Source organism: Papio anubis, chromosome 14, assembly GCF_008728515.1.
Source record: "Papio anubis isolate 15944 chromosome 14, Panubis1.0, whole genome shotgun sequence".
NCBI classification, from domain to species: domain Eukaryota; kingdom Metazoa; phylum Chordata; class Mammalia; order Primates; family Cercopithecidae; genus Papio; species Papio anubis.
The window spans coordinates 45,983,192-46,007,424 of record NC_044989.1 but is presented as its reverse complement, the minus strand read 5'-3'; the positions used below and the strand labels follow the sequence as shown (position 1 = coordinate 46,007,424).

At 44.7% G+C, this 24,233-nt stretch overlaps 1 protein-coding gene across 14 annotated transcripts in view; it reads right to left on the bottom strand.

Moving 5' to 3' along the window:
* The window catches only part of PRKCE (protein kinase C epsilon), a 539,251-nt gene that overhangs the window by 445,137 nt on the left and 69,881 nt on the right, over nt 1–24,233 (bottom strand). For 4 of the 14 annotated variants that reach the window (XM_017947485.3, XM_021925250.2, XM_017947486.3 and 1 more), the window contains one exon: nt 2,839–8,286. The exons of 5 other annotated variants lie outside the window; for them this stretch is intronic. The gene's annotated coding sequence lies outside the window, so the exon portion shown is untranslated. Of the gene's footprint in view, nt 1–2,838; nt 8,713–9,141; nt 10,525–24,233 lie in introns of those variants that run through there. 5 more of the 14 variants (XM_017947492.3, XM_017947488.3, XM_017947489.3 and 2 more) reach the window with 5 other exon arrangements.

The window sequence follows — 24,233 nt, the reverse complement described above, 5'->3', positions numbered from 1 at the left end:
CACCCCAAGTAATTGCCTAAAATTCTACTCAGGGCTGTTCATTCCTTTGGGTTAAAGCAGAGGGCATATCAGAATCATCTGGAGCACTTGGAAAAATACAGATTTCAGGGCACCACAAGAGACTCACAAATCAGAATCTCCAGGATTGAAAAACCAGGCAAATGGCTGGGTGCAGTGGCTTACACCTATAATCCCAGCACTTTGGGAGGCCGAGGCAGGTGGATCACTTGAGGCCAGGAGTTCGAGACCAGTCTGGGCAACATGGTGAAACCCTGTCTCTATTCAATAGAAAAATCAGCCGGGCATGGTTGTGCACACCTGTGGTCCCAGCTATTCAGGAGGCTGAGGAAGGAGAATCGCTTGAGTCCGGGAGGCTGACGTTGCAGTGAGCAGGAGATGGTGCCACTGCACTCCAGCCTGGGTGACACAGTGAGACTCTGTCAAAAAAAAAAAAAAGAAAGGAAGGAAGGAAGGAAGGAAGGAAGGAAGGAAGGAAGGAAGGAAGGAAGGAAGGAAAGAAGGAAGGAAGGAAAACCAGGCAACTGGGTTTTTAAAGTCACTTCATGTGATTCTGATGTGTGGCCAGAATTGGGAGAAAAACATTGCCTTCTCTAGGAAATTTTTTGGAAAACAATACCTACAGATGCTCTACTTGCTAGTCCAAATAACAACCACTACCATTGATTGAGCGCTTCCTGGCTTCCTGTGCCTGAACTACGAATATTACGCATATTGTATCTATTATGTCTCATGACAAACAACAGGGTTGGTGTTATTATTGCCATTTGACAAGGACACTAAGCTCAGAAACATTAGCCAAAGTTACTCAGTTTGTGATGGTCCAGGATTTGAACCCAGGACTCTTTGCCTTTCTCCCATACATCATTTTTATTAGATGTATTATCTGGTGGGGGGGGGGGGAGGAACCAATGGCCAAATCTACAATCTAGTTAGCTCCCAGGAGGCAGGCTCTTTCCTGTACACTCAGGTCTGTTCGCCCTTCACCAGGCCTGGGGATGAGGTCATGCTGGCGCTTGGGCCATCTCTGACCAGGCCAGTTTCCTATTTCTAGGGCCCAAGAGCCAACAGAACATCTGTAGGAACCAGAGCCGGAATCAAGCTCTCTGTGGAGTCTGCCAATGGGGATGTGTTGGCTCCAAGTATTTGGACTAAACACAGTCTTAAAAACCTCCTGCTTAGGGCAAGGTTTTGAAAGAAGCAGTCGGGGGGAAAGATATCCACGCCCACAATACGGATGTGAGGAATAAGTAAATGTACACAGATGTGGCCAGGCAGGGCGGGATCTGAAAGATAAACCAGAGTTGGCTCAGTGGGAAGGGATGAGCTAACTTCCTATACCAGCTCCTCCTGGTTCCTTTCTCCGGAGCAACTTCAAAGGCAAAAAAGCATCGAGTCTACCCCCGAAAGCTCCTGGGCCTCTGTCGGTGAGGGAAGGGAAATAGCAGGAGAGAAAGACTTCCATCAGGTGGCTCCTGGCTATTTTTTTTTCAACTTTATTGAGGTATAATTGACAAATAAAAATTGTTTACATTCAAGGTGTACACCGTGATGGTTTGATATATGTGCATGTTGTGAAGTAATTACCATAATCAAGCTAATTATCATATTCACCTCACCTACTTTTTTGTGTGGTGAGTAGAGTTAAGATCTATTTTCTTGGCAAATTTCAAGAATATAATACATTATTATTAACTGCAGTCATCATGCTGTACATTAGGTTTCCAGAACTTACTCATCTTATAATTGAAAGTTTGTGCCCTTTGACCAACATCTCCCCATTACCCTCACTCCCCACCCAGCCCCTGGCAACCACCATTCTACTCTGTTTCTGAGTCTGACTGGTTTTGATTCCACATATAAATGAGATCATGCAATATTTATTTTTCTATGACTGGCTTATTTCATTTAGCCTAATATCCTCAGGGTTCAGCCATGTTGTTGCAAATGGCAGGATTTGCTTCTGCTTTAAGGCTGAATAATATTCCATTTTTAAAATCCTTCCATCTGTCAACAGACACTGAGGTTGTTTCCATATCTTGGCTATTGCAAATAATGCTGCAGTGAACATGGAAGTGCAGATTTCTCTTTGAGACAGTGATTTTATTTCCTTTGGATACACACCCAGAAGTGGGATTGCTGGATCATAGGGTCATTCTATTTCTGATTTTTAAAGGAACCTCCACACTGTTTCATAATGGTTGTACCAACTTACATTATCACCAACAACGTAAAGGGATTCCTTTTTCTCCACGTCCTCACCGACACATGTTCTCTTTTGACTTTTTGATAATACTGATTCTTACAGGTGTGAGGTGATAGCTCATTGTGGCTTTGATTTGTATTTCTCTGATGATTACTGATGTGGAGCACCCTTTCATATACCTGTCGGCCAGCTATATGTCTTCTTTGGGAAAACGTACATTCAAGACTTTTGCCTAGTTTTTTTTTTTCTTTTTAGAGATAGGGTCTTGCTCTGTCTCCCAGGCTGGAGTACAGTGGTGTGATCATAGGTCATCGTAGCCTCGAAATCCTGGGCTCAAGCAATCCTCCTGCCTCAGCCTCCCAAGTAGCTGGAATTATAGGTGCAAGCCATCCTTTGCACAGGTTTTAATCCAGTTGCGTGTTTTTTTTGGTTTTTGTTTTTTGTTTTTTTTTTTTTGCTATTGAGTTATGTAAGTTCTTTATATATTTTGGATAGCTACCCTTATTGGATATATGATTTGCAAATATTTTCTCCCATTCTGCGGGTTTTTTTCATTTTGTTGATTGTTTTCTTTGCTGTGCAGAAGCTTTTTAGTTTGACATAGTCCCACTTACTTTTGCTTTTGTTGCCTGTGCTTTTGGTGTGATATCCAAGAAATTCCCAAGAAGGAGATGGAGAGCACCTGGAAGCAAGAACATAGAAAGCCCACACTCTAACCACAGCCTGCCTGTCTACATCCCTGGCAGCACAGGACACTCAGTCAAGTGCCCTCAGGCTGACCAGGTAACAAGCATTACAGGGGACTTCTGTCTCCTTTAAAGGTGAGACCCTGGGCATCCCATGGCCTTCTGGTAGCTCTCTACATGCCCACTGAGAGGACTGTGCTGGAGCAGAGAAGCCCTGTTGAGCTTCTCTGGTCACCCAGTGGTCATGCTGGCAGCTTTCCTGGCTAATCCAGCACAGGCTGTATTAGCCTTGCACCACCCCCTAAACCTTCCCTTCCAAGACCACAGCCCGCAGCTTGTCAGCAACACCGTACAGCCTGGGCACAGGCCCAAAACGTGCACATGCCCGTCTGCCAGGCTGAGCTGGCAAAGGCTCCAATCTGATTGGTAGAAACTGGCTGGGGACCATGTCAGAGGTGGAGAAGAGACCTCGTTCCACCAGGGCATTGCTGGTTTCTCCCAGAGGAGCCTTGGCTCTCTGTCTGCCAGGCCCCATTCTTCTGGCGCTACTGGCCCCAGGAAGATTCTGATACTTGTCCCCAGTTGGCTCAAGACCCTGTCTTACTCCCTACAACTGACAGGGTGTTTTATGCAACTTTAAGGCCAGAAAGTGTCAGATCTGGATGTGCTGGAAGCAGATTATAAACAACCGTGAGGAAATGTCTCTCAGAAGCTTTGTTACAGCTGTTCAATCGGATATTCCAGCTCATCAAAAATATCCCCTCATTGCTGAACATACAAAGGTCCACCCTGGCTCGAGATCTTACCTACAGCCTAAGACTGCTTTCATAATTAAAGACTCCTTTACAGGCACAGATAGAAGCAATCACATTTGGGATCCCTGAAACCAGCATTCAGATGCATCAATTCCACCACGGAACTTTCCTCATTTAATTTTAGCAACTGGTGAGCAACCTTTTTAATTTTTCACAAAAAGATCATTTCAGAAAAAATAAAAGGGTTTGCATCTTACACATATTTTTTAGTCGGATGTTTTATATCAGAAAATGTGATATCTACAATGGAAAGTATTTATTACCTCCATGTCAGTAAAGACTTTCACTGAGCAGAAGGCTACTAAAACTTCACAAACCACTATGTAATTTGCATGTTATATGGTATCTCCTTGTAATACTGCACTTTCAAACAATTGTGGTCTGAGATGAACCCAGGTAGAATCAGAATGAGGCAGGGAGAGACTGAAACATTTGGGAGGGTAGTGCTCGAAGTGAATAACCAGACATGAATGAAAAAGGAAAATGCTCAGATTGTAATGAGATGAGCTAGAAGTGACTAGGGAGGAGTTTGAGAGAATAGGGAATACAACAACTGGCATGGAAAAGACTGAGAAGTCAGGCCCCTGGGGAGACTCCTGGAGCTGAGGATGCGCTGTTCGAGGAGGGCTTGCAATGGGCACAGGGAAGGGTGCATCCAAGTAGGGCCTAAAGAATGTGCCAGGTGGTGGGGGAGGGGGAGGAGTGAGGGGAAAGGAGTGTAAAGGAGAAACAATGCTAAACCCCGAATGTCAGACTTTTCCACTCCCCTTCCAGCCTATCAACTGGCTAGGAAGGATCATTCTTGCTACAGAATTGGAGTGGAGATAATGATGCTTCCACCTGAATATTACCCTAGGCCCTCTGCCTCCATCCCAGATTCCCACATTCCCTAGGGCCTCCTGACTGAGCTCAAGGAAGGAGAGTTGGGGGCACAGCTTCACTGCTCCAGTCACATAGTAGCAGCAGCATAAGGGCCGCTGGTGTACTCAGCTCAGGAACAAATTTTTCGCTTTCCAGTGAATAAGTCCTTTTTTTTTTGTTTTGAGATGGGGTCTCATGTTGCCCAGGCTGGTCTTAAACTCCGGGGCTCAAGTGATCCCCCAGCCTCAGCCTCCCAAGTAGTTGGGACTACAGGCACAAGCCACCATGCCTGGCTGACAGTCAATTATTCTCAAATGAATCTAATACTTTGTGGTTTCTTGTTCTTGATATTAGATTATGGTATGTCTCAAAGCTACTTAGTTCATCACAGCTACAGTTCTGATGCTCATTAAGATGCAAATCCCATTGTCACACAGGCCTGAAAAGGATTTAAGGTTTTTTGTTGTTTTTATTCAAGTATAATTTACATACTGTAAAATTTTCCTTTTTAGTGTAGAGTTCTGTGGATTTTGACAAATATATACAATCTTGTAACCACCACCGCCATCAAGATCTAAAACAGTTCATGCCTCAAAAAATTCCCTGTGCCCTTTGTACTCAATCTCGTCCCCTCATCCCACTCCTGGCAGCCACTGATCTATTTCCTAACCCTAGAGTTTTGTCTTTTCCAGAGAACCACATACATGAGATAATGCGGTATATAGCCTTTTCAGTCTGGCTTCTTTCACTTAACATAATTTTTTTTATATAAACATCAGGCTTTTTAAAAAGGTTGAGAAGAAACAGAATTTTAAGAGACTGAACATTAGATGAGTCTTCAGAATTAGCTGAGTCCTCTGCAGGCTGTAAAAGGGTATGGAAAAATTAAGTTGAAACCCCAAATATACAATCTGTTCGCTTTGCAACTGAGACAACAGCTGCCCCTAAACTCAAAAAAAGGGCTTACACAGAGACACTCTTGGTCACAAGACAGGCAATTCAGTCTTCTATGTGATCTTAGAAAAGCTACTTAGCCTTTCCAAAGCTCATAATTTTCTCCTCTGTCCAATGATGTCCAGACCCAGCCAATCAGAGCACTATGTGTCCTTGGCCACAGCAGTGGACCAAAGATGGGCCTTCCCAGTGGCTTGTGCTAAAGCTACCAGGAAAGATGTGCTCTGGTGCCATTCTGTAGGTCGCTAAAATATTACTAGTTGAATTTAAGCCTGGAGAGGCTGGTGGCCATTTGTCCCACCACTTGGGAAGATCTTGAGAATACAGCCGGCCAGAAGACAGCAGCCTGGAGGGACAATGATAGCAATATGATGACATCATATGAGCACAGTCATCCTACTTTGCTTCCATCTATCCTTGGACTGGTACATGAACCAATACTGCTCCTTAATTAGCTTAATAAAAATAATGCACAAATTACCTATTACTTTGAAGTGTGGCAAAGATCACAAAATAACACCTGTGATCAAGCCATGTAAAAACTACATAGCTGTTGGATATTAAAATTCATCTATTTCAGTCTCTAGAAACATGATTTCCAATCCTGTACCTTTAAGAGCTATCATAGCTTAATGCCCAATAACTGTAAGGCTAAAAGCAAAACACTTAGGCCCCATATGACAATCAAACATCTCAGAGTTATTCACACCTTAGGCCCTCATAGAAACTCACACTGATCCTTCCTAAGATGCTCAAATTCAGTACAATTCAGTCAATACTGAGAACAACATCCAAGGCTAAGATCTGTGGTTATATAAAGAATGACAAGATATAATCTCCATCATAAAGGCAATCCAAAAGAAAGAGAAAACGCATCTGGTTGCAAAAATCAGAAAAGGACCCTCGAAGACAGGTTATCTGAAAACAGTGGGATTTCAACAGTAGAGGAGAGGAGGAAGGGCATTTGGGAGAAGGCAAGGCATGAGCAAAGGCAGAGAGGAAGGAAATACACAGCTTAAGAAGAAAACAGCAAATCAACTCTTCTGGCTGAAGTGTACTTTATCTACAGGTGTAAAGAAATTAAGTCAGAAAGACTGAGTAAATGCCATAAAAGGCTCTAGTTGCTATGCAAGAAGTCATTGCTTAATGCTAAAGCAAAGAGAAAACCCTGAAAAATAACATCATTAAAACTATGTTAATTAATGATTTTAATTAACATAATTAAAACTGTAAATCTGGTAATAGTTGCAGGATGAAGCTAGAGGTGGGTGAGATTGGCAGCAGGGAGGCTAGTTAGGAGAAAATTCCAAGAGCCCAGACAAAAGGTTTGCGTCGCCTGCAGCAGGACTGTGGAGAGGAGGACGCTGGCATAGGAGGCTGTCAGGACCTGCCAGGAGGTGTTGAGCACACAGAGAAAAGGAATGAAACAAAGGGTTCAAGCCAGGAAGACGGAAGAATGGAGGTGCTGTATAATCAGGAAGGGGCGCTAAGGTTGGGTGAGGGATGTAAATTCATTCCTGTTTTGTTGAACTTGGGGCAATGTCCAGGTTGAAATGTTCAAGAAGCACTTGGTAATGTACACAAGTCAGCAGAGCGGGTGAGTCTCAGGCCCCAGGTGGAGGTGAGGGAGGGCCATGGGCAAGATGAACTCTGCAGACAGAGCAAGGACAGCACGCCTGAGGGCAGGGGGAGATGCAGAGAGCACATGATTGGCCTGACTCCACCCTGACATTCTGTGTCTTAAGGCTCCAGGGGAGAAGGGGGCCAGGCAGGGCAGATGCTGGGGGAACATCTCTACATCACAGGCGAGAGGAGAGACACCTGGAAAGAGGCAGAAAAGGAGCTGAGAGGTCCTCTGCTGGACAGTTGAGAGGAGGAGTCCCGGGCTGTGGGCAAATCAGCCCCACTTGGGGTCTCCCGCTACATGAATGGGGACACTGTTCCCACCCGCACAAAGGCTGGACAGGCAGTGGACGTCTGAGTGCTCCGAAGAGCACAGCGTGTTCCAGGACTGGCAGGCCTGATTCCGCCTGGCTCCAGGCAGGGTGGGGAGTGAGGGATGACTCCTTGAAGAGTGTTTGGGAGTTCCTGATTTATCCAGAAGAGGAGAGGAATCTGTAAGCGAGCCAAGTCGTGGGCCAGGGGTAATTCATGCTTGCTCGCTCGCTCACCCACCTCCTTCTCAGGATTTCATTTTGAAGACAGCTGCGTGGGAGAAACATTCGGTCTCAAGTTGGCAAGGCTAGCATAACCATACTTCCTTGGAGAGAGTCGTCCAGCCCCCAACCCCGTGCTGCAGGGGAGATGCCGGTGACCAGGTGTGGGGCCTGGCAGCACACAGGCAGAGAGATGCATGGTGACCGACGACTGTCTATCTCCTGAAGGCAGCAGCTCCCTTTCAGCATGGCCAGGCCCCTCTTCCATCTGCTCAACCAGCCCCCCAGTCGTTCCCATTTTCTGGGACCAGGATTTGGGCTTTATCCACTCCGTCAAGTCTCCCCTGATCACCCTAAACCAAAATGATCCTTACCTCCATCGGATTTCTGAGGCCTCTGAGGATGCAGAATCCACAGTCGCTTACCATCACTGCCTAGTGTTCCTATCCATAAATTCTTCCCACAAAACGTCCTTCACACCTACTGGAGGATGCTCGAGGAAGGCGCACATGCAGGACAATGAGAGGAAAGAGGTTCAGCCCTTCCTGTTCTCCAGAAACTTGACTGTAAGAGGAATGAGGATAGCCCCACTGCGAACCACAACACATGGTAGAAAGTGAGAGGAGTTTTAAAGTTGATGGAAAGGCAGGCAGTGTCAAGAAGTCAGAGGGAGGAGTAGACTCCAGGGCAGGGGAACTTAGGGAAGGCTTCCTGGAAGAGGTGACCTCTCCGTGTCTAATTTGCCTAACAGACTGATTTTTCTGTAAGCAACTGCCCTTCAAGCCCTGGCACACAACAGTAGTGAAGAAAAAATGCTTTAGGCAGTATGATCTAGTCACAGGAACACGGGCTCTGCTGTCACCCAGAGCAACCTTCCAGCTCCCACCTACCATGTAATAGCTCTCTGACCTTGGGCAAGTGATTTAATCTTTCACAGCCTCAGTTTGCCATCACAGAAATAAGAATAAAAATGTGTATGTCGGCCAGGCACAATGGCTCACACCTGTAATCCCGAAACTTTGGGAGGCAGAGGTGGGTGGATCACCTGGAGCCACGAGTTCAAGGCCAGCCCGGCCAACATGTTGAAAACCTGTCTCTACTAAAAATACAAAAATTAGCTGAGTGTGGTGGCACACGCCTGTAATCCCAGCTACTCTGGTGGCTGAGGTGGGAGGATTGCTTAAACCCAGGAGGCAGAGGTTTCAGTGAGCTGAGATCACACCACTGCACTCCAGCCTGGGCGACAGTGAAACTCTGTCTCAAAAAAAGAAAAAGAAAATGTGTATGTCAGATGGTAAGAAATAAATGGGACGATATATAGGAAGACTTGACACAGTGCCTAGCACGTAGTAGTTGTCAAATTCGCATTAATTTCCTTCCTCCCCAACCCTCCACAACTCAAGAATGAAAGCCTTGGCCTTTATGATAGCATCTCTTATCCTTACCTCCTGCCTGGCATCTATGCTCCTCAGAATAAGGATCCGGCTTGCCTTCCTCATTCATGCCCATGTGCACCTTCAGACAAATGCACAAAATGTTCATGTTCTAAGAGTTATTTTCTCTTTGGTTCCTCCAACACTTTGCTTTCCTGCCACTTCCCATCTCCCTGAGCTCCTTTCCCTTCCTACAAATCTGCTAAGAGCCAACACTCACACAGGCATGTGCCAGGCACCTCGGCACTACTTCGCTTAATCTGCAAAACAACGCTAGGAGGTGAATGCTGTCATTTCAGGTGATGGAGCCTGGATACAGACAAGTCAAATGACTTGCCTATGGTGACCAAAGCTAATCCATGGAGGAGGCAAAATTCAAACCCAAAGTCTATGGTCTTGACCTCAAACTGTACTATAAGCTGTCTTATAGCTGCTTTGATTATTTGTTCATATGGAAGTGATAGTCTCTGAGGACTCTGTGAGCCAAAGGAGACCCTGCGTCAGGAGGATGATGTCTAACTCAAGATGGAAACCTCTAGTGGTGGGAGATATGGCAACCTTGCCACACAAGGAACCAAACCAGCCTGCAGGGGTGATGGACCACATGTGGTGTTGCAATCACATCATGTGCCCAGGGCTCCAAGGGACCTGCCCACATCACAGGCCACTGTTTCCACCAGATGCTGGCCTGGCCCAGTGACTCTGAGAGGGAGATTAGCATGCAGGAGGTTTATTGAAGACTGTTCTCAGAATTGATATAGGTGGAAGGGGTGACAGAAGCAGGACTGGGCAGAGGGAACAGGCAGGCTGTGATGCAGCTGTAAGAAAAGTCCTAGGCAATCCCAGGGGAGCTCTACAGCGAGGATGGACTTGGAGAACTGTCTCAGTTTGGGGAAAGGAGGCTAGACCTTGCCCATAAATCAGTCTTTCCATGAGGGCTGCCCTCAGGAAGGGGCTTCTCTTCTGCTGAGGCAATAGTCCTAGGGAGGAGGGGCGCAGCTGCACGCTGTCAGCAGCCCACACTCCCAGCAGTTGGAGAGTACTTCAGGCCTGCAAGGGGGATCTGTGCATCAAAAAATCCACCCCTACACTCAAGCTTAGGATTCTCTTAACACACAACAGAGGCCCAGGCCAAAAGTCCTGTCGCTCCAGAAAGGCGGAGAACACACAGACCTGTGTAACCTCATCTCCTTCTGAGTTTGCCAGATTCCCAGTCACACCATCAAGCCGCTTCTTCTTCTCTCACTGGCATTTGCTAACTTCCAGTGCTCACACCACTGAACGCAGACAACCCCCCGTTGACACGGATAAAATATTGTCTTTCAGGACTGCAAGCATAAAATCAGGCTCAACTATAGTCATGGAACTGAATTTGAGAGTTGTTTTTTTTTTTTTTTTTTTTTTCCTAGATGGAGTCTTGCTCTGTTGCCAGGCTGGAGTGCAGTGGTACCATCTCGGCTCACTGCAACCGCCGCCTCCCGGGTTCAAGCGATTCTTCTGCCTCAGCCTCCCGAGTAGCTGGGACTACAAGTACACGCCACCATGCCCAGCTAATTTTTGTATTTTTAGTAGAGACGGGGTTTCACCATGTTGGCCAGAATGGTCTCAATCTATTGACCTTATGATCCACCTGCCTCGGCCTCACAAAGTGCTGGGATTACAGGTGTGAGCCACCGCACCCAGCCCAGAGTTTAATGTTTTCCACTGGATTGCACTTCATGATTACCCAGCCTCAATTGCACAATCCATGTGGTGCCACGTGCTATACGGCAGATATAAAAAGTATGGGATGGCCCCTGCCTTCAAGGAGGTTTTCCTTGAAGCTAAGACCATCCCACGAAACTGCTACACAATGAATGCCATGTGCACAGGCTCAAAGCAAAATCATTGTTCTGAGAAGGCAGGGGCCAGCAGGCCCCAAGTGAGCTTATGACCAGCAGAGTCATGCCTAGAATCCATGTCCCTTGAAGCCCTGAGCTCTTCCTACTAAACGACTTTGGGGGAAGAGAGACCCTTACCTGTGTAGAAAGAAGGTTGAGAGTAGAGATGGTGAGAGGGAGGAGAGAGGGCATTTCAGGACAGCCACTTGGCTGACTCCATGACCTCCTTCAAGTCTTTGCTCAAACCTCACCCTCTCAACGAGGCCAGTGCTGACCAGCCTATATAACACCCCAACCTGGCCAACCCACACCTCCCCAGGGAATTCCAATGCCTCTTACCTTGCTTGGTAATTTTTCTTTTTCCATGGCCTTTGTCATCTTATCACATACCCCATCATTTGTGATTTACTGTTTCTTGTGTACTATTTGTCTTCCCTTGCTAAAATGTGAGCTCCACGAGGACAGAGACCTTATCTGTTTTCTATTCTCACATATCCCAATCTCCTCTAATCATGCCTGGATCACAACAGGCACTTAACAAATTCTCGTTGAATGAATGAATTAATGAATGAATGAATAAGAGCTAATATTTGTTGAGCAGTTACTGTGCACCAGGACAGGGCCAGACACCAGGGAAAAGGTGGGAAGCAAGTCAGAATCTCTGCCTGCATCAAGCTCACATTCAGTCAGTCTGCTACCTCCTCAGCCAGCTTCTGAGAGAAGAGTAAACTCTCAAGCCCTAAACCACAGGGATCACCAGTAAACCACAGCCCCAGGGCCAAATCTTAGTCACTGCCTTTGTTTGTAAATAAATTCATTTATTTGTATTGTCTATGGCTGCTTTTGCACTACAATGGTAGAGCCAAGTTGTTTTCACAGAGACTGTGTGGCCCACAAAGCTAAAAATATTTACCCTCTGATCCTTTAGAGAAGAAAGTTGTTGACCCTTGATCTAGGACATCCATTAATTATAACGATTTAACTTCTCTCCTGTTAATCTGAAATTACCAATCATGTACCAACTTTAGGAGAACTGAGAAAACAGTTCACTCATGTCAGTTTTTTGTTGTTGTTGTTGTTGATGTTGTTCTGTGGTCCAGATGAGGAATCTTATTTGAGAAAGATAGTGAAAGAGACAGATAAACAAATAGGAAAATACCAAATAGTGTGGTAGGTGCTGGCTGAGGAAGGTGCAGGCAAGACATTACAGATGCACATAGAAAGCTACGTGTAGCTGGATTTGGAGGATCCGGGAAGACTTCCTGGAGGAAGCAGCATCTAAGATATTATAATGATTATTGTTACCACTACTACTATTGCCCAAAGTAAGCTATAAGTAAAACATACAACAATATATTATAGACTGACTTCAAACCTTTTTTCAAAAAGGTGGATATCAATGGATGAATAAACCTATTTAATACAGGTAATGACCAACAATACTGTATTTCATTATTTAGTAATCTCCTGGTTATATGATAGGTACTCTGAAATGTAAATCTGCCCTGTGAGTTGATACTAACATACGAAGAACCTCAACATATCCACATATTTTAACATTAACAACCTGGGTAGAATGTACTTAAAATGGCATTCAAGGCTCACCTATAGAAAAACCTGAGTCCCTGAGACATATCTGTCCTTAGCCTCCCCACATGGAGCCCTTTGCCTGCCCTGGGATGTCCTGAGCCCCCATATTCTTTCCTCCCTCTGTGATGACAGCCTGTTCCAAAAAACGCTCTCATAAATTTCATTTATACTGAGGTTCACATGACTGATAAGACGGTATGGCCCTTCTCTAGGACATCTGTATTTTAACTACTCATAACAAGGTTTAAGTTACAGGAAAGACTTTCTAAGGTTTGAATTTCTAGGATTGTGGCTGACAGTGAAAATGGAGTTCTGTGGAGTAGGAGGTCATTCTCAAATCCCAATTTGCATTACTGATGGCAGTCTGCAGCAGTAAAAAGCTCCAGGAATTGGCCAGGTACACTGGTTCATGCCTGTAAACCTAGCACTTTGGTAGGATACCTTGAGTCCAGGAGTTCAAGACCAGCCTGGATAACACAGTGAGACCTTGTCTCTACAAAAAATTTTAGCCCAGTGTGGTGGCACACACCCATGGTCCCAGCTACTTGGGAGGCTGAGGTAGGAGGATCACTTGAGCCCAGGAGGTCAAGGCTGCAGGGAGCCATGTTTGTGCCACTGCACTTCATCCTGGGCAACAGAGTGAGACCTGCCTAAAAAAAAAAAAAAAAAATCCAGGAATTCAGAAAATTCTTTATTTTCAGGCTTAGATCTTCCCATTAGCAACTACAATATCCAAGACACTTAATGTCTCTGAGTCTCTTTCTCTTATGTCTAAAATGAACTTGAGAATTAAGGAAGGAAACTCAACTTCTCCCAGTTTCCTGAAGAGACTCAGTAAATGAAAAACCTCCACACAAATAATTTTTACTCCATCTCCCCACTTCTTTTTTGGCATCTCTCCCAGGCCAGACATTTATACATCAAACCTGCATAAGCCAGGGAACTGATGGTCCTAAAATACTGACCAGAAAACCACAAGGAATGGAGCTGCTCTTTCTAAGTGAATGCTCTGAGCTCTAGAGGCTGAGCTGTCATAGGCAAAACCCATGCATCCGTCCATTAAGACACCCCTTGCTCTCCTGACACTAGTTGTAATAACCATCTTCCTCTCTAAACACAAAGGCCAATGCTAACTAATAACAGAAATCAACTGGCCCTAAAACTCACCAGTCTCTAAACTGTCCACAGTAGCCACCTTCTGCCTGAGAGTTCTCCCTGGTTAGAAAGTACCCAGGCTCCCACTATTCCCACATTCCTATTTCCTTTACTTCAAAATTTTCATTAACAGCTTCCACTTGTTCTTCCACACCAGTTGGATTTTCCTTTTAGATAAATCCAGGAATATCATTATCATGTTCCATAAATATAGAAATGTATTTTTTAACTGTTTTACAAACATTTTAAAAACAGCACTCTGTCTCCCATGATCTGTCAGGCAGACACACATAATTAATTTTTTAATGGAAATTTCCTTGGAAGAAATGTCTCTTCAGAGACAGAAAAAAACTGGTAGCTCTTGAAAATTAAAAATGTTGTGCTTGCCAGCCATGGTAGCTCACACCTACAATCCCAGCACTTTGGGAGGCTGAGGCGGGCAGACAGCTTGAGGCCAGGAGTTTGAGATCAGCCTGGCCAATGGGGTGAAACCCCATCTCTACTAAAAATACAAAAATTAGCCAGGTGTGATGGTGCACACCTGTAATCCCACCTACTAAGGTGGCTGAGGCACAAGAATTGCCTGAACCCAGGAGGCAGAAGTCACAGTGAGCTGAGATTATGCCATTGCACTCCAGCCTGGGCAACAGAGTGAGACTCTGTCTCAGAAAAAAATAAAAATTAAAAAAATAAATTGCTCTGGCTGGGTATGGTGGCTCACAGCTGTAATCCCAGAGCTTTGGGAGGCCAAGACAGGAGGATCACTTGAGGCCAGGAGTTTGAGACCAGCCTGAGCAACACAGCAAGACTCCATCTCTACAAAAATAAAAAGTAAAAAATTAGCTGGTGTGGTGGCCCACACCTGTAGTCCTAGCTACCCAGGAGGCTGAGATGGGAGGATTGTTTGAGCCCAAAAATTTGAGGTTACAGTGAGCACCACTGCACTCAAGTACGGGTGACAGAGTGGAACCCTGTCTCTGAAAAACATTTTTTTCAAATGTTGTGCTCAGTTATCCCCAAACAGCTCTTCAAGCCTGGCGTCTTTGGTAACGTGACTATAACCTCAGTGCTGCCCTGCTAATGTGTGGTTTCTGTTTTTCTTCCTCTTTTCGAATCCAAGGTTAACCAAGGGAGACAAAACATCCATTCTTGTCAATGTTGTTGAACTATAAAATTATTACCCTATACCCTTAAAAAATGCAAAATGCCCAGGACCCAAAGATCTCCTCCATGGTTATCTGTTCCTCTCTTAAGACTCCAGGTGGAGCTAGTAGGACCTGCACTCCAGGCTTTGAGCCATTGACAAATCTGCTCCCCTTGAGGCAAGGTGGAGGGACTAGTTCTTCCTCCGGTCAAGGATGGCCAGAGCAGTCCAGCTCCACTCTGGCCTAATCAGCATTAGCATGCAGGCTCATCCATTACACTACTAATGTCCCTTGGAATGTTTTCTGCTCAAACTTAAAAAATAAGTCCCCATGGAGGATAGAGCCTAGAATCTCTCAGATTCAAAAATAGCTGTATTCCTGAGTATGCACATCCCTTCAAAACGGTGTAAAAATTCTCATAAGCCAAGGGTCAGTGATCACAGCCTCACGGGGGCCTGAAAAATATCCTTCAGGCTACTGCTGTAAGAGGGGGAAAAGGAATCAGAAAAGTAATGAAGGGGGACACACAGATGCATACGGTGGAGGCTCCAGGGAGGGCCTAGCTGGCTTGATATCACATCTACACTGGCTGTCTCAGAAGAGTATTAGGATCACACCCTTTGATAATAAAGAGGATGCAATGACCCCTGCTAAGAGGACACAGGCTTGAGCTGAGGATGGCTTTCATGGCATCTTTCATCTACTTTCTCTCTATCTTGCTCAGTCTCCCATAAGCCAGTGCAAACAGAGACTGCACTGTGTCCTCCACTGCCCTATCTGAATTAACCAGCAAGGATCCTGGTATAAGTGATGTGGTATCAGCTCCTTTAGGTCCCAAGGACAATGCTTCTGAACCACTGATCAAGGCTTTGGAGCTCCTTCCTTTGGAGTCCAGGCTTCCAAGTCATCATGGTAACCACGGTCAGAATCCTACCTTGGCAAGTCGAGAGCAAGATCCCTGGTGGGGCAGTGAAAAAGAAAGAGGATGGGAAGTGAGGGAAGAAGTGGGAATAGAAGAAGCCTCACTTGGCAAACACAGTGCAGCACAGCCTACCAGTTAGGAGCCAGTGCCCCAGTGCCACCCTGTACTGAGTTCAAATCTTTGCTAACACCAACACCCAACTCTAAACACATTACTCAACCTCTCTAAACTTAAAGGATTGATGATAGTCATACCTTCCCCATACAGTTATGAAAAATAAGTGACATGATGCGTGAAAAGCACTCAGCACAGGGCCTCAATAAGTAGCAGCTGTTATTGCTCAGATACTGAAAACAAACCACGGACTGGTGAAGACAGACTTCAACTTACAGTCAGGCAACCTGGGCTTTCAGTTCCCCATTTGTAAAACAAGGGGCTGAGAATGAAGGTTCCTTCCAGTTCAGACACTCTAGAAGTCTGTGACTAAGATACAAAGATTCCAGTGACATGTGAGCATTACAACCGTAATATAAAATGACACCCAATAGCACATGCACCACCCTCAAAGCAAGCAGCATGCACAAGAGGATACTGTGAAGACAGCGTGTGTTTGGGCATGGGAGTATTGGGGGAAGGGTTCTGGTGAAGAAGGGGCCGGTGAAATGGCATTGCTTAGATTGTTCTCTGGCTTGCTAGTCCAGCCTCCAGGAATGTTCCTGGCCCTCTAGGTATGAGGCAGGCAATTAGGGTCTTATAAAAAAATTTTTCACTTAAAATCAAGAGGGAGAAATTTCTACTTGCCCTAACCTTGATCCTTTGCCCTTTGAAGCCAAAACAGATACTACCCTTAATTTATTTAGAGTAGCTTCTCAGCCATCATCTTACTCCCTTGATGGGATACAAAGGACTTTCGAAAGGATGTCGAGTCACACTTTAAAAAATACACTTACACAGAAGAAGCAGGCTTGAAAAAAAGATACGCTTAAACAGAAAGTGAGGCATGGTGTTTATTCAAGAGACCATCTCCCTCAGCCTGGGTTAAGCCAGTAAGATCTTCCATCTTGGCTTCCCAGAGTTTACTATAAAAAATATATGCCCCGGCTGGTCACGGTGGCTCACGTCTGTAATCCCAGCTCCTCAGGAGGCTGAGGCAGGAGAATCGCTTGAACCCAGGAGTCAGCGGTTGCGGTGAGCCAAGATCGCACCACTGCACTCCAGCCTGGGTGACAAAGCAAGACTCCGTCTCAAAAAAAATATATATATATATATGCCCCAATGTGAAGTCAAGAAGCAAAGTCCAACCAATGCAATGGCAAGAAACTAAAGGCATCAGGGAGCAAATGATGGCCAGCAGCACATCTGGGTGGAATGACAGATGTTGTAAAAAAGCTTGGTCAAATCCTCTAAGCTACCTGGAGTGCCCTCCCTCCTAGTCCAAATCCTCTTATCCTTATCCTTTAGGTAGAGTTTGAGCCCTGTCCTCCGGGAAGCTCCCACTGATCTCTCCCATTAGAGGTACCCACTCCCATTTTTGCGCACTGGTTGGACATACACAACATTTTACCATTGCTTGTCTTCTACCTTCAATACACATCAGTTTCCATAAAAAGACTTCCAAAGGATCTTACTATATCTCCCTTATCACCATGTATTTGGCTTATGCTAAATAAATAACTATGGCCTTAAGAGGTAGGTAAGCTGTTCTTGTCTACACATAATTTTCTACTCCGGAGAAGACTGTATCATTTGCCTTCCAAAGATTATGCCCCATCACATAAAATTAACTTCACCTCGGGCAAACAGGGACTATACAATGACATGCATCCAGGTATACATCTTTACCTAGAAAATTTGCTTAGCAAATGGCAGGTCTATTAATAAAAACTCCAAGGTCAAATCTTAAACCCAATAGAGCTTGTCAATATTAAGCCTTCACATACATTTTTAATCTTATTTCCCATGAGGAAAGTAAGGGCCAGAAAGGTTAAGTGGCTTTCCCAAGGTCACCCAGCTAACAAGCAGCAAAGTCAGCCCTGGAATTCAGTTCTGCTTCTTTTTCCACCACCCTACAGCCACCCTACAAGCCCTCTATGTCACCTAGGAAAACAGGAGGGCTGATGATCGAGGCAATAGGATCAGTAGCCACAGGCTCCCAGGACATATCTGAACCCTTAAATCAGCAGAATTTTTTAGAAGAACGTATCCTGAGAATCAAAAGTGCAGGTATACATCAGAGATATTGAAGGTTCAGTTCCAGATAACCATAATAAAACAAGTAATAAAAGTATTTTGTTTCCCAGTGCATGTGAAATTTACATTTACGCTGTATGTAGTCTATTGTGTGTGCGATGTAATTATGTCTAAAAATGTACATACTTTAATTGAAAAGTGCCTTATTGCTAAGAAAAATGCTAACGTCCATCTGAGCCTTCAGCACACATTGTAATCTTTTTGCTGCTGGGGGATCCTGCGTGGATGCTGATGGCTGCTGACTGATCAGGGTGGTGATTGCTGAAGGTTGGGGTGGCTGTGGCAACCCCACAGCAAGAAATTGCTGTGTCAGTTTCTTAAAATAAGACAACAATGAAGTTTGCCACATGATGAACTCTTCCTTTCACTGAAGATTTCTCTGTAGCATGTGACACTGTTTGATGCATTTTATCTACAATGTATATTCTGTCAAAATTGGAGTCAATCCTCTTAAACCTTGCTGCTGCTTTAGCAGTTTATGTAATATTCTAAATCCTTTGTTGTCATTTCAACGTTATTCACAGAATCTTCACCAGGAATAGATTCCATCTCAAGAAACTACTTTCTTTGTTTTTCCCTAAGAGGCAACTCCTCATCCGTTCAAGTTTGGTCATGAGACTGCAGCAATCTAGTCACATCGCCTGGCTCCATTTCTAATTCTAGTTCTCTTGCTATTTCTACCACATCTGCAGTGACTTTCCCAAATGAAGTACTGAATCCCTCAAAGTCATTCATAGTGTTGGAATTAACTTCTTCCAAATTTTTGATAATGTTGAAATTTTCACCTCCTCCCATGCATCCCATGTGTTGTTTTGTTTTTTTTTTTTTTTTTAGATGGAGTCTCACTCTGTCGCCAGGCTGGAGTACAGTGATGTGATCTCGGTTCACTGCAACCTCCGCCTCCCAGGTTCAAGCGATTCTCCTGCCTCAGCCTCCCAAGTAGCGGGGACTACAGGTGCGTGCCACCACGTCCAGCTAATTTTTATATTTTTAGTGGAGATGGAATTTCACCATGTTGGCCAGGATGGTCTCGATCTCTTGACCTCGTGATCCACCTGCCTCAGCCTCCCAAAGTGCTGGGATTACAGATGTGAGTGTTCTTAATGGCATCTAGAATGGTGAATCCTTTTCAGAAGGTTTTCAATTGGCTTTGCCCCAATCCATCAGAGAAATCAATATCTATGGCAGCTAAAGCCTTATGAAATGTATTTCTTAAACAATAAGACTTAAAAGTCAAAATTACTCCTTGATCCATGGGCTGCAGAATAAATGTTGTATTAGCAGGCATGAAAACAACATTAACCTCCTTGGACATCTCCATCAGAGCTCCTGGTTGACTAGGTGCACTGTCAGTGAACAGTAACATTTTGAAAGAAATCTTTTTCTGATGAGTAGGTCTCAATGGTGGGCTTAAAATATTCAGTGAGCCATGCTGTAAACAGACGTGCTGCCATCCAGGCTTTGTTATTCCATTGACAGAGCAGAAGCAGAGTAGAATCAGCATAATTCTTAAGAATGTAAAGAACGGTTAATGAGCACTGGCTTCAACTTAAAGGCACCAACTGTGTTAGCCCCTAATAAGAGAGACAGGCTGGCCTTTGAAACTTTGAAGCCAGGTATTGATTTCTCTTTAGCTATGAAAGTCCTAGATAGCAACCCCTTGTAAAAGAAGGCTGTTTTATCTACATTGGAAATCTGTTGTTTATTGTAATCACCTTCATCAGTGGTCTTAGTTAGATCTTCTGGGCAACCTGCTGCAGCTTCCACATTAGCACTTGCTGCTTCACCTTGCACTTTTATGTTACGGAGACGGCTTCTTTCCTTAAACGTCATAAACTAGCCTCTGCTAGCTTACAATTTTTCTTCTGCAGCTTCCTCACCTGTCAACCTTCATAGAATTAAAGAGAGTTAGGGAGTTGCTCTGGAGCAGGCTTTGGCTTAAGGGAATGTTGTGGCTGGTTTGATCTTCTATCCAGACCACTCAAACTTTCTCTGTATCAGCAATAAGGCTGTTTCACTTTCTTAATTGTGTATTTACTGGAGCAACACTTTTAATTTCCTTCAAGAACTTTTCCTTTGCATTCACAACTTGGCCATCTGGAGCAAGAGGCCTAGCTTTCAGCTGTCTCAGCTTTCAACATGCCTTCCTCACTAAGCTTCATCATTTCTAGTTTTGATTTCAAGTGAGAGCTCTGAGGCTTTCTTTCACTGGAACACTTAGAGGCCATTGTAGGGTTATTAATTGGCCTGATTTCAATATCGTTGTGTCTCAGAGAATTAGAGGCTGAAGGAGAGGGAGGGAGAGAGGGAAATGGCTAGTTGGAGGAGCAGAAAGGACACACACAACATTTATCAATTAAGTTCACCATCTCATATGGGTGCAATTCATGCCACTCCAAAACAGTTATAATAGTAACATCAAACAAATTGTACCAAAAACTGTGAAATATTGCAAAAATTACCAGAATGTGACACAGAGACATGAAGTGAACATATGCTATTAGAAAAATGGTGCCATAAGCTTGATTGACACAGGCTTGCCACAAACTTCCATTCTGTAAAAAGCACAACATCTGCGAAGTGCAATAAAACAAGGTGTGCCTGCATGTAGCAAAATGCCAGCACACTGCCCAGAGTCTGAAGCCAGGAAGTGATAAGTGGGGGTTCTAGACTGCTAGCTGCTCAAAATGAGAGCTGAAAGTAGGGTCTCCTAAAAGAATGTAAGAACAGACTGTGTCATCACAGAATGAACAAATTAAAAGAACATGTATTGGGGCCGGGGGCGGTGGCTCACCTTTGCAATCCCAGCATTTTGGGAGGCTAAGGCAGGCAGATCACGAGGTCAGGAGTTTGAGACCAGCCTGGACAACATGGTGAAACCCTATTTCTACCAAAAATACAAAAATTTCCCGGGTGTGGTGGTGGGTGCCTGTAATCCCAGCTAGCCAGGAGGCTAAGGCAGGAGAATCGCTTGAAACTCGAGGGCGGAGGTTGCAGTGAGCCGAGATTGCGCCACTGCACTCCAGCCTGGGCAAAAGAGCGAAACTCTGTCCCAAAAAAACAAAACCAAACAAAAGAACATGTATTGGAATGTTAAACCAGTGAGCTGTCCTGAGTAGCAGAGAATCCACACTAGGCAGAAGGAACGGTAAATCGTGACCATCAACAGGGCAAACAGGCTAGAAAATGGGGCAACACCATCCCAGATCAGCTCCAAGAGGACACACTTAACCAGAAGCCCAGAAGCATATCTGTATTGAAAATTAACACTTCAACCTTAGGCCCTGGAAGCCTCCTGAGGCTCATTACCAGCACCCTATAATGACTACCTTGGAAACACATGTGAACTGGATACTGGCTCAATTGGGGCCTCTCTTCCTACCTTGCATATTTTAACAGGGAGGAGTCACAGCATTTTCTACAAGAATCTCTAGGGGAAGAATAATCACATGTGTAAACCATGTGGACTGAAAGCCCCAAGAGGGCCGAAGTGGCCTTCCATATTCTTTTTTCCACAGTCAGCAGAGAATAAATACACTGTTAAATAAATAAGATTAAAAAATAAGTTATTTATTTTGAGACAGTCTCATTCTGTCACCCAGGCTGGAGTGCAGTGGTGTGATCTCAGGTCACTGCAACCTCTGACTCCTGGGTTCAAGTGATTCTCCTTCCTCAGCCTCCCGAGTAACTGGGATTAAGGTGCTCACCCCAACACCTGGCTAATTTTTGTATTTTTAGTAGAGGCAGGGTTTCACCATGTTGGCCAAGCTGGTCTTGAACCCCTGACCTCAAGTGATCTGCCCACCGGGGCCTCCCAAAGAGCTGAGATTACAGGTGTGAGCCACCACACCCGGCCCTGTTAACTTATCTTTTAACTGACGACAATGCATTCCTAGGTTTCTATGAAGAAAGCCATGAGGTGCTTTTATTACATACACAAGGTGAGATTAGGACTCCAAGTGGAAATAGGCCAAACCTGTCACCACTCCTGAATCACACCTCTTTAGTACCCTCAGACGCAGAGAGACGGGCCACGCAACGGCTCCAGGAAGTGAAAGGATGGTGACCCATCTGCTTTCCCTCATCTTCCCGTTTCCCAAGGGAGATCCAAGACCTGAGTTGCTGCCCAAGTTCAGCACCCTCTTCTGCCTAGGTTTAAATGTAAGCAGTGGTTCCCAAAGTGTGGTCTGGGCACCTCTGGGGGGTCCCTGCAGCCTTTTCGTTTGGTCTGCAAGGTCATAATTAGTCTTACAATAATACTAACACTTTTTTTTGTCTCTTTCACTCTCTTACTCTCAGGAGAGACCAGAGGCTACATGACATGTGATAAGACAATAGCCTGAATGCAGAAGCAAATAAAGAATCCAGCTGACTTCTATGAAGCCAGACATCACAGAGATGCCCATGTACCCTAGAACTTAAAGTATAATAAAAATAAAATAAAATAATTAAAAAATAAAAAAGAGATTTGCAAAAAATATACAACACTGCAATGTCTCTAAGACTTTTGTTTTGGAGAATGTCATTTATTTCATAAAAATATGCCCTTTGTGTTAACATGTAATGGGCTCATTTTTTAATCAAGTAATTTAAAAATGTATCTGTTTCAATTTTAATGTGATAAACATGGATAGGTGTAGCCCAAATAAACAGAAACTCTCTGGAATCTTTAATAATTTTAAAATATTTAAATTTACATAATTTAAATTTTGATGTTGAGACCCAAGAGTGTGAAAAACAGTAGTTCATAAGAAAGAAAGATGTTCAAATCCCATTCGTGTTTCTTTTTTTTTTTTTTAAGAGTCGGGGTCTCTATCACCCCAGCTGCAGCACAGTGGCATGGTCACAGCTCACTGCAGCTTTGAACTTCGAGGTTCAAACAAGCCTCCTGCCTCAACCTCCCAAGTAGCTAGAACTGCAGGCACACACCTCCATGCCTAGCTAATTTAATTTTTTTGTGGAGATGGGGTCTAGCTATGTTGCCCAGGTGGTCTCTAACTACTGGTCTCAAGTGATCCTCTTGCCTCAGCCTCCAGAGTCACTAGGATGACAGGCATGAGCCACCATGCCCAACTCCCGTCTATGTGTTTTGAGAAACTAAATTGGGACTACTCTGTTGCTTTTCTGTCCATCAGACCCTATCTATCGTTCAGGATCTGGCACGACCCCCATGTCTTCCACCAAATCTTGACCTAGCCCCATCCCTCTGAGAATTCTACCTTCTGCACTCTCCTGACAATTAGTTTTTCGATGCCACCTAGCATTTCATCAGACACTGCCTGGTGACATCCCCTGCACTATTGTCTGGGTTATGTAACTTGTGTTGTTATTTAACTCTCTCCGTGGGTGTGTCTTGCTTCCCCAAGGCAATGTGGAACTGTGAAAATGGGTCTGAATCCCAGCTCTGCCTCTTAACTAGCAGGCTGACCTTGGGCAAGTTACAGAGCCTCAGTTTCCTTATTTATAAAATGCAGACCAGGCAGACTTTCTGTGAAACCCAGGGAATTATCTGCTCTTCCAACAGCACCTAGCTTAGGATTTTTTTTTTTTTTTTTGAGATGGAGTCTCACTCTGGTGCCCAGGCTGGAGTGCAGTGGCACAATCTCAGCTCACTGCAACCTTCGCCTCCCAGATTCAAGTGATTCTTTTGCCTCAGCCTCCCACGTAGCTGGGACTACAGGTGTACGCCACCACACCCGGCTAATTTTTGTATTTTTAGTAGAGACAGGGTTTCACCATATTGGCCAGGCTGGTCTCAAACTCCTGATCTTGTGATCTGCCCACCTTGGCCTCCCAAAGTGCTGGAATTACAGGCATGAGCCACCGCGCCTGGCCAGTTTAGGATTTTTCTGAGAACTAAAAGTAGTAACGCTCTTGAGCCAGCCCCAAGCACAGTGCTGGCATATTAGAAGCAGACCAATCTTCTTTCCAAATTCACAGCCATGACAGGCAGGAATGACCTTAACCATCGCCTGCATGAATAATTAGGTGAATGACTGAATGAGGCATGAACCAATACACTAAGTTTGGATCTCACCAGAGGACAGTACTGCCCTCCCAGGGGAACATTTGGAAATGAATGTGGGCAAAGAGGGATACCAGCTTTTAGTGACCATGAATTACTGGCGTTGGTGGGCAGGGACATATCTCAGAGTCCCTACC